This window comes from Typopeltis vanoorti, chromosome 20 (genome assembly GCF_054136105.1).
Source record: "Typopeltis vanoorti isolate ZY-2024b chromosome 20, IOZ_Tvanoo_1.0, whole genome shotgun sequence".
NCBI lineage: Eukaryota > Metazoa > Arthropoda > Arachnida > Uropygi > Thelyphonidae > Typopeltis > Typopeltis vanoorti.
In genome coordinates, this window is record NC_143568.1 from 27,520,973 (window position 1) to 27,533,947 (window position 12,975).

The window sequence follows — 12,975 nt, forward strand, 5'->3', positions numbered from 1 at the left end:
TAAAGGACAAAATCATTCAAATATCCAGAACTTTTGAATAACAGCTGGAAATCTTCCAAGAAAACACATCGGGAAGTAATGTGTCGTATACAATCTTCATGGTCGGTTTCTTTTTAATTGTCGGTAGATGAGATGCGTTGGTGGTCGAAGAGAATTGGGAGCGTCATCAGCGGCCAGGATTAGGTAGGGGGGCTTTAACAACACCAACCTCACAAGGACGATTCCTTTTTCTGTCCTGTTAGAAAAAAGAATCTATAGACTTTGTATACTCAGCATCTGGCTACCGCAAGGGAGGATTTGAAGCACGTTTTATTTTCGTTAAACTGTAAAAAGGATAAAAAAAAAAAAAAAAAAGGAGGAGTAGGAGTAGAATCAACCCTTAGGTTGATCTCTCTGCATCCATCACCAGAGATGTTCCATGAATCAAACGCTACTGTCCGATTTAACCCAACCAATAATAGAAGCTGGAACGAAACGTCATCTTCAAGCTTTTACTGTACTGCTTTGGACAGGGGCCAAGCGTTCCTCCCCCCCCCTATCCATTCTGTCTCTTCCATTTGAGATTTTCTGTGAACTATAGAAAGAGTTTTATGTGCGTTTTGAATATACTTTATAAATGACCCAAACGCAACCAACACACGACCACATCGCAAAACCGATTTCAGAAAGAAAAAAAAAGAAAACTTTCCTTTAAATGTGACAGGAATACTCCGAAGCACATTTTAAGGAGATTTTTTACTGCATCGAGATGTAGCAGGTAGAATTTTAAAATCAACTGAATATCCGAAAAAGAATGTGGTTAGAGTTCGTCTTTTAAAAAAGCTCTCTGAATGCATTTGTGGCTTTACAATTACACTTGATATTCAAGAAGAAAATATACATATTTTTATTCCGCGTCTCCCAAACTGTAACCCACCCCTCCATCGTCTTGACTGTGAAAACAGCATTTGCGTAATGCACATATTCAATACGCCTTCCATCCGAACAATGAAATTCTTGTTGCTATGGTAACCCACCACATTTGTACGTTGATGCTTAATTCTAGTGCCTGCTTTTGCAAATTGCAGATTTCAGTGTTTTTGTAAAAGACAGAAATGTAAACATTTAGGCCCACATGTGATCAAATAAATGGACAACATAAAGGGCTGTACGCCTGCATTTATTACTCTGGCAATAAACGATCCCACAGTCACACATAAAAACATAAATAAAATATCCGAGAGAGAAAGTCAATACATTTGGCCAAATTTAAAGATTATGGAAGTGGTTATTACGTACTAGAGAAGGTTTAAATAATTTCCTGATGTCAAGCAATCTATTTGTTAAGTGGCTGGCAAAATGCCAACATGAAATAATGCCTAGTGTTAGTTCTTCAGTACGTGCTTCGCGAACAATACACGTCTTGCTTGAATTATGAGTGATTTTTTTTTATTATTTAACCTAAATGCAGGACTCTTAACTGTCTAAGTTATTACCAGTCGTGTGCGTGTATTTCAACACAAGATTCACCGCAAGTACAAAACAGCATACGACAAATATCAATGACGTATTTATTTAGCGAAGTAATTAGCATTATTAAGTGTTATTGATTTCTTTTCAACAATAGTTAATATTGTTGATTCCTTTTCAACAATATTAACTATTTAAATATGATGCAAATACGCTCTGGGGTGAAACATGGAAGTTCTGGTTTTTTTTATCCTCACAAATGGAAAAACTAAGCATGAAGACGAACACCGAAGATAGAATAAATAAGCGAAAGAAGCCGTCATATTTACAGCGGCACTGATGTACAGCTGGCTAATAGTGTCTATTATTTATAAAAACTAGCTTGTCTAAATTGGATATGGCGTCATGTCACTAATTTTCTACTACTTTTAAAAAGGCTTAACAACAAAATTTATTTATCATTTTATTTATATAAAATAATGTAGCTTGTATTTTATTTAAGTTATTTAATAGTTATAATCCGAGAGGTTAAAGATTTTTAAGCATTTTCTAAAAATACTGTATATACACCTTTAAACGTCTCATATCATATGAATTAATAACCACATAAATTCTAATCTCGAAATATTATTATTGTCACATATACATTATATAAAATTATATGAAAAAGATACATCGACATTATTTCCTCTCCAGTAATAATTCAATGCATTAACGACTTATTTCCACACGAATTTATTATTATATTATATTAATAAATTACAAAGGCTAATTATTAAAAATAAAAATCCAAGAATCGCGTACTTTGCACAGTTACACGTAACACTACCTGAAATGCCATTATCCGAAAGAAAAAATAAACATTTAGGTTATTTGGTCTGTTGTTTTAAACAGACTAAATCCAATGGCTAACCCTATTAAAAAAAAAACTTTACATTATTGCAGCCAACTATTCCAAGTGAATAATATGATACTGATCAACACTAAGAAAAATTATCCATCACGCCATTTGCGAAATAATACGAAAATTTATAATGGTATGCATCTAACACTGCATGCAGTCACCTGTTGAAATTAGTAGCGCGTACACACACACGCACGACTCATTGCTCAATTACCTAAAATATCTTAACCTAAAACAGATACCGAAAACATGATCACTGTAGCAGTTATACTGTCATCATTAGCAACGAGCACACCATAAACATATAAAAAAAATAAGACCACCAAATAAGGTCTAGGATATACATGAAAATATAAATAGCAAATGTTAATCTCTTTCTATTTGTAAAAGTATTATTCTAGCTTTGAAATTGGCGGGATTATAAAGCCACATTAACGTAGTATAATACTAATGCTTATCATTGTAAGTACTGTATTTTATTAACTTTCAAATTATTTAAATATATTATTGTTTTGTTTTGACTTCGTCCACTTCATATATTACATCATTTATTCTTTTATATAAATAATATTCCATTCTAAGATAATAAGCCGAAAGGCTATTTTACCGGCGAATATGTTAATAAAAAGGGGGATGGTAAATCCCTTTATGTTTTAATTGCCAGGTACGAAACTCGGATCGAAATCCATCGAGTTTCATGCCGAAAAAACTATCGGCAGGCCGAAGTGTAAATGATCACTTGGGTAGTACAACACCAGGACAACTCCATGCAAAGAGAAATCTGGACAATAAAACAAAAAGACAAACAAAGATTAATAAGAGCTGAAATGAAGTTTATGAGAAAAACTGCAAAGTATACCCTATTTGATCACAAAAGAAACGAAGAAATTGTGAAAGAATTAAACCAAGAATCAGTAATAGAAAAAATTAAAAAATATAAACATAAATGGATGGAACACGTTCAAAGAATGAAAACAGAAAGATTACCAAAACAAGCCTTAAAGTACAAGCCATTAGGAAAAAGAAAACCAGAACGTCCTCTTAAGCGATTCGACGATGACTTCTAAGGCCGGAACAGCCCATACTAGGCCTAAATCCTTGATACGTATGATGATGATGAACTTTACTTTTAAAAATATAATCAATCAAATTATGAATGTTAAAACATCTATTATTTTTTCCGCATCTATAAACAATATTAAAATTATGATAGACAATATTAAGAAAATAATATTACCCGAACAAAGTATTATTACGATGTTAAGTCATAGTTTCAATGGACAAATTATTGTCCATTGAAACTATGACTTAAAAATATGAATAAATACACTTAGCATTCTCTGCTGCAGGTTTAAAAAAATATAATCAAAAATGTAATGATTGGTCAACTGTAACTCCGTATTATGGTGATTGTTAGTACTTTTAATAATGTTATTGCTATTGGCACTGAAGTTCAAAATTTAAACAGAGCTACCAGATTTTAGTACAAGCGAAATTACATCCCAATAAATTAAACTGTTATTAAAATATATTACAAAAGATTATTATTATTATTATTATTATTATTATTATTATTATTATTATTATTATTATAACAATCACGACAATACAAATATCTGATTTAAAAATCTAGAATCGCTTCAGCACTTCTAATATTTTGTAAGGGGTTTGCAATCAGCGCCATCTATAAGAACGCGGGAACGATGATGCCTTGTAACAGACTGAATATTTGATTTCCTCATTACTGATTCATTATGTTTACTCTGTATTTAAATAAGCACTTTCCTTTCCAATGTAGGTAGCGTTAATTATAGCGCTGCAGTATTTTTATAACGTGGGCATATTTTAAGCTGTAGTTTCATTACAAGATGATTTAGATCAGTTTTCGTGTGGAGATTCGTTTCTTGCGTGTTGCAAATATGGTCATTGCTCAACTATAGCGAGGATTATGGTTCTTCACGGGATGAACAATTTTCTTGCAAATTAAATATCCAGACATCGTGTAGCAAAGTTGATTCGCTTCATTTTAATTACGGTAGTTTATTATATTCAGTTCGAATGATTAAAATGTCTCTTCTCCAATCTTTGATATGGAAATAATACTGAAGTTCCTCATATGTTTTAACACAACGAATCTTGAACTACTTGAATTCAAGAATCTTGAATGTAGTTTCTTGAAATAAATTGACAGTATTATTAATACAGTCACCATTCTTAAATAATTCAAATCCTATTGTTTAAACTCCTGTTTTAAAAATCATTAAATGATTAAAAAAAACAGAGTTTAAATCTTTTCTAGTTCGAAAGAGGATATAAGAAAAAAATTACTACAGAATTTCAAAACAGCGAATGTTTACCTGTTTTAGATAAGTTAGCAGAATCTTAGACCTTTCTCTGTCTCACATGCTATATTCGTACACACAAAATCTGGAATACGAAAAAAAAAAAAAAAACCTAAAATCCAGTTAGGCTGTCTCATATGGAGATTATTGTATTTCTCTTTCAGGTAACCCGGGTTTTTCATCAATCAAAGACAGGAAATCCAACCGACAAACACAAGCAGTTAACAGGCCACTGGTCTCACAGCCCTACTCGGCTATAATTCAATCACAACCATCCATGCAACATTTATGTTTAGTAGATATCCGGAGACTATCTCTGTAGCGAATTGCGTGTTTTCCAATTAGGTCTACACCTCGTCCATGAGTTTTAGACCAACTTTAATTGGAATTATTTCAATTTCCATACATCCAAATGATAATCTGAAACATCTTTACAATTGAAATGATAAATGTCTGTTGCAAGAGATTCAGACATGGGTGTTTCTACTAATCTGTAATCATCCCTCTAATCAATTATTGCAAATCTAGCATCACTCCAACAATTTGTTGAAACATCGGTCTCAAACGTCCGATGTAGATGCTCCATCATGTACCCGTCAGTAAAGATCATCAATCATGGCGGCTACCTGCTTCCGATTGACCTTCGGGTTCGCCTTCAGCCATTAGCCACACTTATTTCTTGGACGATTTATATCATAGCTTGTCACGAAAACTTTACTTTCTGCACCCTGTATTAAGGAAAACTTACTATAGGAAAAGACTTTAATACCATCTTGTATGAGACTATATGTTCGTCTTAAAATTTATTACCCTTCTTCCATGATATACAGTTTGTAAAGTGTGTGTGTGGGGGGGGGGGGGATGAGAAAATGTCTAGTGGACTGCATTACAAAATGAGTTGTCGAATATATACCACAGCGACGCCTGGTGAGAGAGTTACAATACTCGGGATATTTTGCTATTTTAATTTTCCCTTTGTTGCAAACGTTATACAGATATGCCAGTTTTTTTTTCGCATACTTACAAACTAGCGGCATAGTGTGGTAAAAAGGCAAGCGTTCACGCTAAATGTCATTCTTAGCAGGTCACTAAGGTGGTTGATACCATTAAAAGATGGAAATATGATTTGAAGTAGAAGCAATGAAATAGGCGGTCCATGTAAACGGACAGGAAATGAGAGAAAATTGGTGAAAATGTTATCTCAATCAAGAGTTCAGGATGTCCACAACTAAAAGTTTGTGGCAGAAAATTATAACCATTATTTCTAGAACTCTAGCGAAGGTGATTATAGAAACGATATTTCTAATCCAAGCATTTATCCAAACCAGGGTTTCCCAAATTGTGTTTCGCGGAAAGTGAATAAGGGTTCCGTGATGTCAGTGACCAAGCCGTGTATTTTTAAACATGGAAGTAATTCGGGAAAGGGAATACCGCTGTTTATGACCGGTCATAACAATTGCCTGTAAACCGATTACAACAATGGGCGGCGTATCCTCTGTTCTCAAAACTGAACGAAATAACATCTGTGTTGCAAATGTCAGTGACCAATCAGCAAGGAAGTATAAAGAAAATTTTTCCCCCTGAAATTGAAGATCAAGGTAGTCTGTGCTTGTTTTGAAACTGTAGTGCCGTGATTTTTTAAAAGTAATAGGCCTACAGATTTTAAATTTTATAATGAATAAGAGACAAGGGACTTTGTTTAATTTTGGTATTAAGAAATCTCTTATTGAAGGTGTTTGTGATGGAACAGATAGTGATTCATCCACCGCCAGCTAACAAAGCGATCTGCAAGATGTACAAAAAGAGGGGGAAACTACCACCACCCAGGAGAAAAAGTCTGCATTCATTCGTATTTATAATAATATTATAAATTTTTGGCAATCAGAATGGGATATGTCAATGAAAATCAGCACAAATTAATTTAATGATGTTGGTCTGAGGAAACTACAATATGCTACAAGATTTCATTAGTCCAGTGATTGATAACTGATTTAAATGTAATTTTATATTTGTCAACATGTCACACCGTATACAAGTGTACTAATACTCCTTACAATTATGCCTTAATTAATTATTAATACATTACAAAATAACCAAGGTGTTCCGTAAAAATTTCAGGATTTGCGAAGTGTTCCGTCGTAGAAAAAATCTGGGAAACGCTGCTCCAAACAATGCCAGCGAGAGCCATACACACATATGCGTGCGTACGTCTGTGCGCGCGCGCGCGCGCGCGCGTACACACACACACACACACACACACACACACACACACACACACACACACACACACACACACACACACACACACACACACACACACACACACACACACACACACTTCATTCAGACTATTTTGAGAGACGAAAAATTCTAATTTACGGGATGAAACCATAACCTCTGTAGGAGACCGGCTAATTCAACCTTTGATTGAAAAGTCCTGATTAAAGGTTCGCGTCATAAACGAGATTCGAACCTAGGTCTTTCCAATCAAAGACCTCCGTCGAAACTGAGTGAGGGAGGCTCTCAGCCTGCTGCTAGTTGACTATTTTTGGTGGACGAATGGACAAAAAAAAATACCATTGTTCATTTAGGATGCTTTGATGGAAAGTTATTGAAGCAAAAATAGCAGCTGCAATCCTGGCCAAAAGTGCCAGGATTGCAGCTGCATATGGAGGACGTATGCATCTTTGAGAGTAACACTGAAGGTATATATCAGCAGTGCGGGGATAAGTTATTCGGGTGTCCGATCCTTTTATAAACCATTTTTACTTAACTTAGGCTACACGAGGGCGAGTATAAATCCTCTAATTAACCGCGAACGTTTAAATAAAAATTGGAACCAATTTTGTAAGTTTTAATTTTTTTTATTCCTTTTCACGTGATCTTAACATTTCAAATTTCAATAAATTCACGCAAACAACTGGGATTTTTTTTTTTTATTTCACTTTGTCCTTGTTAGTAACTCAGAGGTGGGGATCTCCAGATTGCTAGATCATCTTGCACTTCAGTCATTACAAGTAATGATCTTTACAACAAGTTCGCTCACATGCTGTTCAAACTTTGGAACATCCCCCCCCCCATCCCTTTCTGCAAAGTAGTTCTGTATTATATGCAGATATTCAAAGCAATCCGGAAAAGTATTAGCAAACTGACATTTACTTGATCTCGCTGAATTTTTTTTATTTATTTTTTTATAAGTGGGGGTCATTTAATCTACTTTTTTTAAAAAACTAAGTATGGCTTTGAAGTTTAACATCAACCGATTTTGTTAAAAATTAATTTCCATTCATCAAAATATTTAAATACTTATTGAACTAATGACTAAAATATTAAAAATAGTAGATTTTTATTGTTTTTTTCCAAAAAAATTCTAAGATGAATCAAACAGAGACGATACACTGATTCAGAGAGCTGCTTGTGAGCGTTTTAGAGTAGCGAGGGGATCCCTCATTCGTCCTTTAAAACCGACGAAGGAATCAATGAGCTGCCGCATAACGTGGTGCTACGGACTAGTAACCTAGCGAAACTTAGCTACGACGCCCTACTAGTAGTGGTGCGATATAGCGCAGATCTTGGGTCTTTACGAAGTTGCACACGAAGAGGATATTTGTTGCAAACGAAGAACTATAAGTAAAACGATATTTTGAACATTTTTGTGAAGCAAGTGTTGATGACCAATTAATCCTCTGAAGTGCAGGATTTGTCATTTTCGGATTAAATGTAAATCCTTATAAGTGTAGAAATATGATATTGGAAGGCTCGGAGTGAGTTGGTATTTGTTGAGGACTGTAGCAAGATGATTAAGTGCAAGTAATATTTTGGGGTGTAATGTTATTGCTACGAACTTTTATTTATTAAATCTAACGCAGCTTACTCAAAAATGAAATGCTGCCTACTTTGATAAAATGGTGAAAACTCCAGGAAAATAAACTAGTTTTCCTCCTAGCAGATCGCGCAGGAGTTAAAGAGTAAATAATGATACGTAAATATTACTTGTAAAGATTATGTAAGTACAAAGTTACAGTATTTGAATCTGTTTAAAGATTACTTCTAGCGAATACGCGAACCTCCTCCCACTGCGTAGTGTAGTCGGAACGTCACGTGCCTCTTTGAAAGAATTGCAATCCACGCCATCATTCTAAAAGGAGAGGAACTTGTGCTAGTATTTTATAAACAAGATTGAGTTAAGTCTTAATTGAGATATATTTTATTTTTATTTTTTCTTGAAAAACTTCGATTTCTTCTTTATCCAGAAACAAACATTTACACAAACCAATGCGGGCGTTGACAGAGAAATCAGAAACCAAATAATGAATTATTTGGTTTCTGATTTAACGTGCATCTAGTACATACCTTTCTTATTACAGTATCTGGGAATACAAACATTTAGGAAATCATAAAATGTTGAGATCAAAAAGCATCATACTTCTAACAAAGGAGTGTGCGTATAGGATCCTTTTGTGGACATTAATCAGATGCTGAAGAAGTCGTCCCATCATGTAGTAAATGTTCTTGTTATTGATGTGTAATCTGTTGGCCCTAAGACGCTGCTGAAATTAATTAACAATATCAATTAGTTAATAACCGACTTTAAATGATTTCGTACGAAATAATGCTACGAATTCGGATTACTGACTTCTCATTATTGTGCAGATAGTTACTTGCAGGCAGGTAATTAACACACAAAAAGAGACACAAAGAATGGAAGATACAAGAAGAGAAATTCTGGTAAAGCTGGTGAATTTTCACAATGAGATTTTCTCCCCGTTTTTCTCTCTTGGCTAGTAGCCAAAATGTTTAACGTCACTTGATTTGTGGTGATCAATTTCAGGATGTTACTTCAAAACTTTCAATGACGATCATACGAAATAAATTAAAGAATAAAAAAATGTTTTATCTACGTAGTTCAGTTGTATTACAATATGAATATTTTAAAACGATAAGCTTATATAACTTCTGGAGTTCACAAGTCCTGTCTCTTTATTCCCACTTTAAGAAGTGGGAATAAAGAGACGTGCACGTTTCATCTGCATCGTGCACGTTCCCACACGATGCAGATGAAATAAAGTATCTTATTTCCTAGCTAATACATTGTATTCATTGTTGCAAGTGTGTGTATCTTGTTAAGTAAAGGAACTGCGTTATTACTGCGCTAATCTTAGTCTCTTTTCAAAGAACAAAAACGGTTCTACCGATACTGTCGTGTGTGTGTTGATCACTCGGAGCACTCATCTCTACATGATTATCCTTGGGCCATGATGTTCGTAGACGGATGTCTTTTCTGCCTTCTAAAGGACAGTTGTAGCCGCTCCGATTGGCTCTGCTCTCCGCCATCCCGTATCGATTACTCTGTTGATTCAGTTTTAGCCGAGGGCAGTCTCGGCACCACAGATGTCATCCGCTGTGCCTTCGCTCACACAATTAAGAAGTAACAGGCTTTTTATCTGGTTCACATGATTCGTCCCAAAGAGAAGATTTTATGATGACACAGGAGTGAGGGGGGGGGGAAGAGCAAAATAATTCCTTTTCGAAAATTTGTGGTGAATCAGAAGAATATCGGCAACAGTCAGAAGTCTGTAATTTCTCTTCGACAGTGAAAGAATACACTGAGGTGAAAAAAGATTAGAACAATTTTCGGCTATGCATCATTAACGCATGGAATCATAAGAAAAAAAAAGAATTATTTTACACGTATATATTTCTCAATAAATTATATATTATGTATGAATTCTCCTACTCAAATTGCGAGTTACTATCGCCACGACGTTAACGTCGTGGCGATAGTAACTCGCTCCAGGCGGTAGATAACACGCCCTCCCCACAGCTTCACTATACTGAAGATGCAAGAAAAACAAGGAGTGTTATTGTATCACAGAATAAGGTACAGAGACATCTGCAGTCTGTGTAATATATTTCTCATCAAATAGTGCAATTAGAGACAACCGGAATAAAACCGGCGCCTAACTAATGAATCACATCTCCCCCTCAACAGAAACTGCTGTATAGACTCAAGCAAAACCATATACTGCCGGTGCAACATATGGTTTTACTTGACACCACCCCGTCGTGAACGTGTTAAAACTAAGAAATATATAGCGAATGTGCTTCAGATATTATGGAATTCGGTTGAAGAGAATTAGCATTTCGACTCAACTGTTGAAATGCTAATTTGTCTTTGGTTCGCGCGATCGTTTGTTAATACCGAACCAATCATATGCACGTCTTCATAGCTGTTCTATCTCTACTGGATTATCATTGCTGTCTGTTTCCGCGCCCTGCTTTTACTTCTCATTGGTCATTTGCGAAGGATTGTTCATTATGTATCTCAAGTCTTGTAAATTACTGGCAATTTTTGCTTGAAATAATAGGAAAGAAGATAAAGCTATTTGGGTAGATGACTTTGACAATGAACACAAGGAAACTGCTCTCGATGCCAAAAGTACCGATAGCGAATAGGAGCTTCTTGGTAAGTCAACCATTTTAATTTTTTTTCTGAAAACATTAGTTTCCGATAATCCCAGCATATACCTCGTACCACGATTTTTTAGCTTTAATTTTTGGGAAAAAAGTGCGAGTTATATTCGAGTAAATACGGTAAATGTTTTAGCTTTCAAATTCTTAAGTATGGATCATGGATTAAAGATTGGATTTATAAAACGCACAAAAGAGAGCAATATAGCAAATACAAGTAGCTGTAAGCAACAAGAAAACGTTGATATTGCATCTGGATCAAATGAAATTGATGAGTGTGTCGTCTCACATCTCTAGAGAACCAACTAGGAAGAAAATGAAAAATCTTCGTAAGTATGATATGAATTACTTGAAATGTGGATTTTCATGGACGGGAAATGAAGAGGAACCTATTCCAAATTTTGTTCTATTAAAAATAAATCATATTTTTGTTTACACGAACATATAAATTCAAATAAAATAGACATTTACAGTGAAATATACTTTATTTATTTGTTATTTTGATAAGGAGGTACTTGGTAATAATAAAAGGGGTACACAGATATCTGAAGTTTGAGAAACACTGATGTAGAGGATTGCCTCCATCGTAACTAAATGGAAATGCACCAGTAGTGGAATTACACTTAAATAAAAGAGCCAATAGGCGCGATGTAACATTATTTAAATTAAGGGGATATTAAATCCCACATTATAAGGAAATCCTACTCCAAAAAACCTATCTTTAAATTTTTTTCAAGCTTCTTCAAACTTCCAATATGCAGGGCGACGGTCTCGCATGAGTCAATGAATTTCATCTGCTATATAATGTCACAGTTTTCCAGGGGAGAAACTACAACTTCGGCGAGCTCAGTACTAATTAAGACGAAGTTTTCTTACTGGTGTATATCAATGCGAACTGTTCTTTCACAAAACATCTACAAGGATGAAAGTTATGGGCTCAACCAACGCACGACAGAAGGAATGAATGCTTAACCCACTTGAGCACTCTTTTATTCCTTTTTCATTTGAGGGCGCTGCGATCGCACAGTTTCATATTGATGGTTAACATGACAGGCTAAAACAACGTCCTATTAGAATCACTTAAATTTTAAATCATAATCCTATTTTCAACAAATAAATTAGAATCCATTTATATGCATTTCGTGTTTTTATTTATACCTAACTGTGTCACGTGGTTTAGTTTCTTTAACTTTTATGCATGATATGTATATATTTAGGGATGCAAAACATCCGCCTCCGTATGATATCGGCTACCTCACTTTCACTTGAAAAGTCCTTAAAAAAAGTTTTTCACGTTCTAGCCAAGATTCGAGCCCAAGTCTTTCCAACAAAAAATATCATCGCCGATACCAACAAAAACACGGAGGCTCCACATACATTGATAATATCACACTTTTGTATGGAGACAAGGAATTGAAATCATACACACGGCTTGGAAGATGTACATAAATACTGTACACCAAATGAAACTAAAAAAACGCTTGTAAGTTCATGAGTGATGCCCAGAAACTGCTTGTACCATCAATTGGTGTAATGAATGTTTCTTCTTCCATTGGATTTTCATCAAATGTAACTCATTTTCTTTTTAGCGAAGTCCTGAGTTATAAAAAAATGGACTGAGCAGTAGTGTTGCTACAAACAATGTACTAAGAAAGTGGCATAGAAGAATTCCGTTCTTAGGCTTCTTTACGAAATTAAACTATCCTTTGAAGTGACTGGAAGTTTGATCAATATTTTGTGATAAATAATAATTAATATTTTGTTTACCGCGAAGAAAATATAGTATCCTTCAGGTCCTCCAGTTTGCTT

General features: G+C 34.8%; 1 protein-coding gene across 2 annotated transcripts in view; it reads right to left on the reverse strand.

Moving 5' to 3' along the window:
• LOC150095297 (CYFIP-related Rac1 interactor B-like) overlaps positions 1-12,975 on the reverse strand; it is a 587,095-nt gene that overhangs the window by 462,583 nt on the left and 111,537 nt on the right. The gene's annotated exons all lie outside the window — the stretch shown is intronic.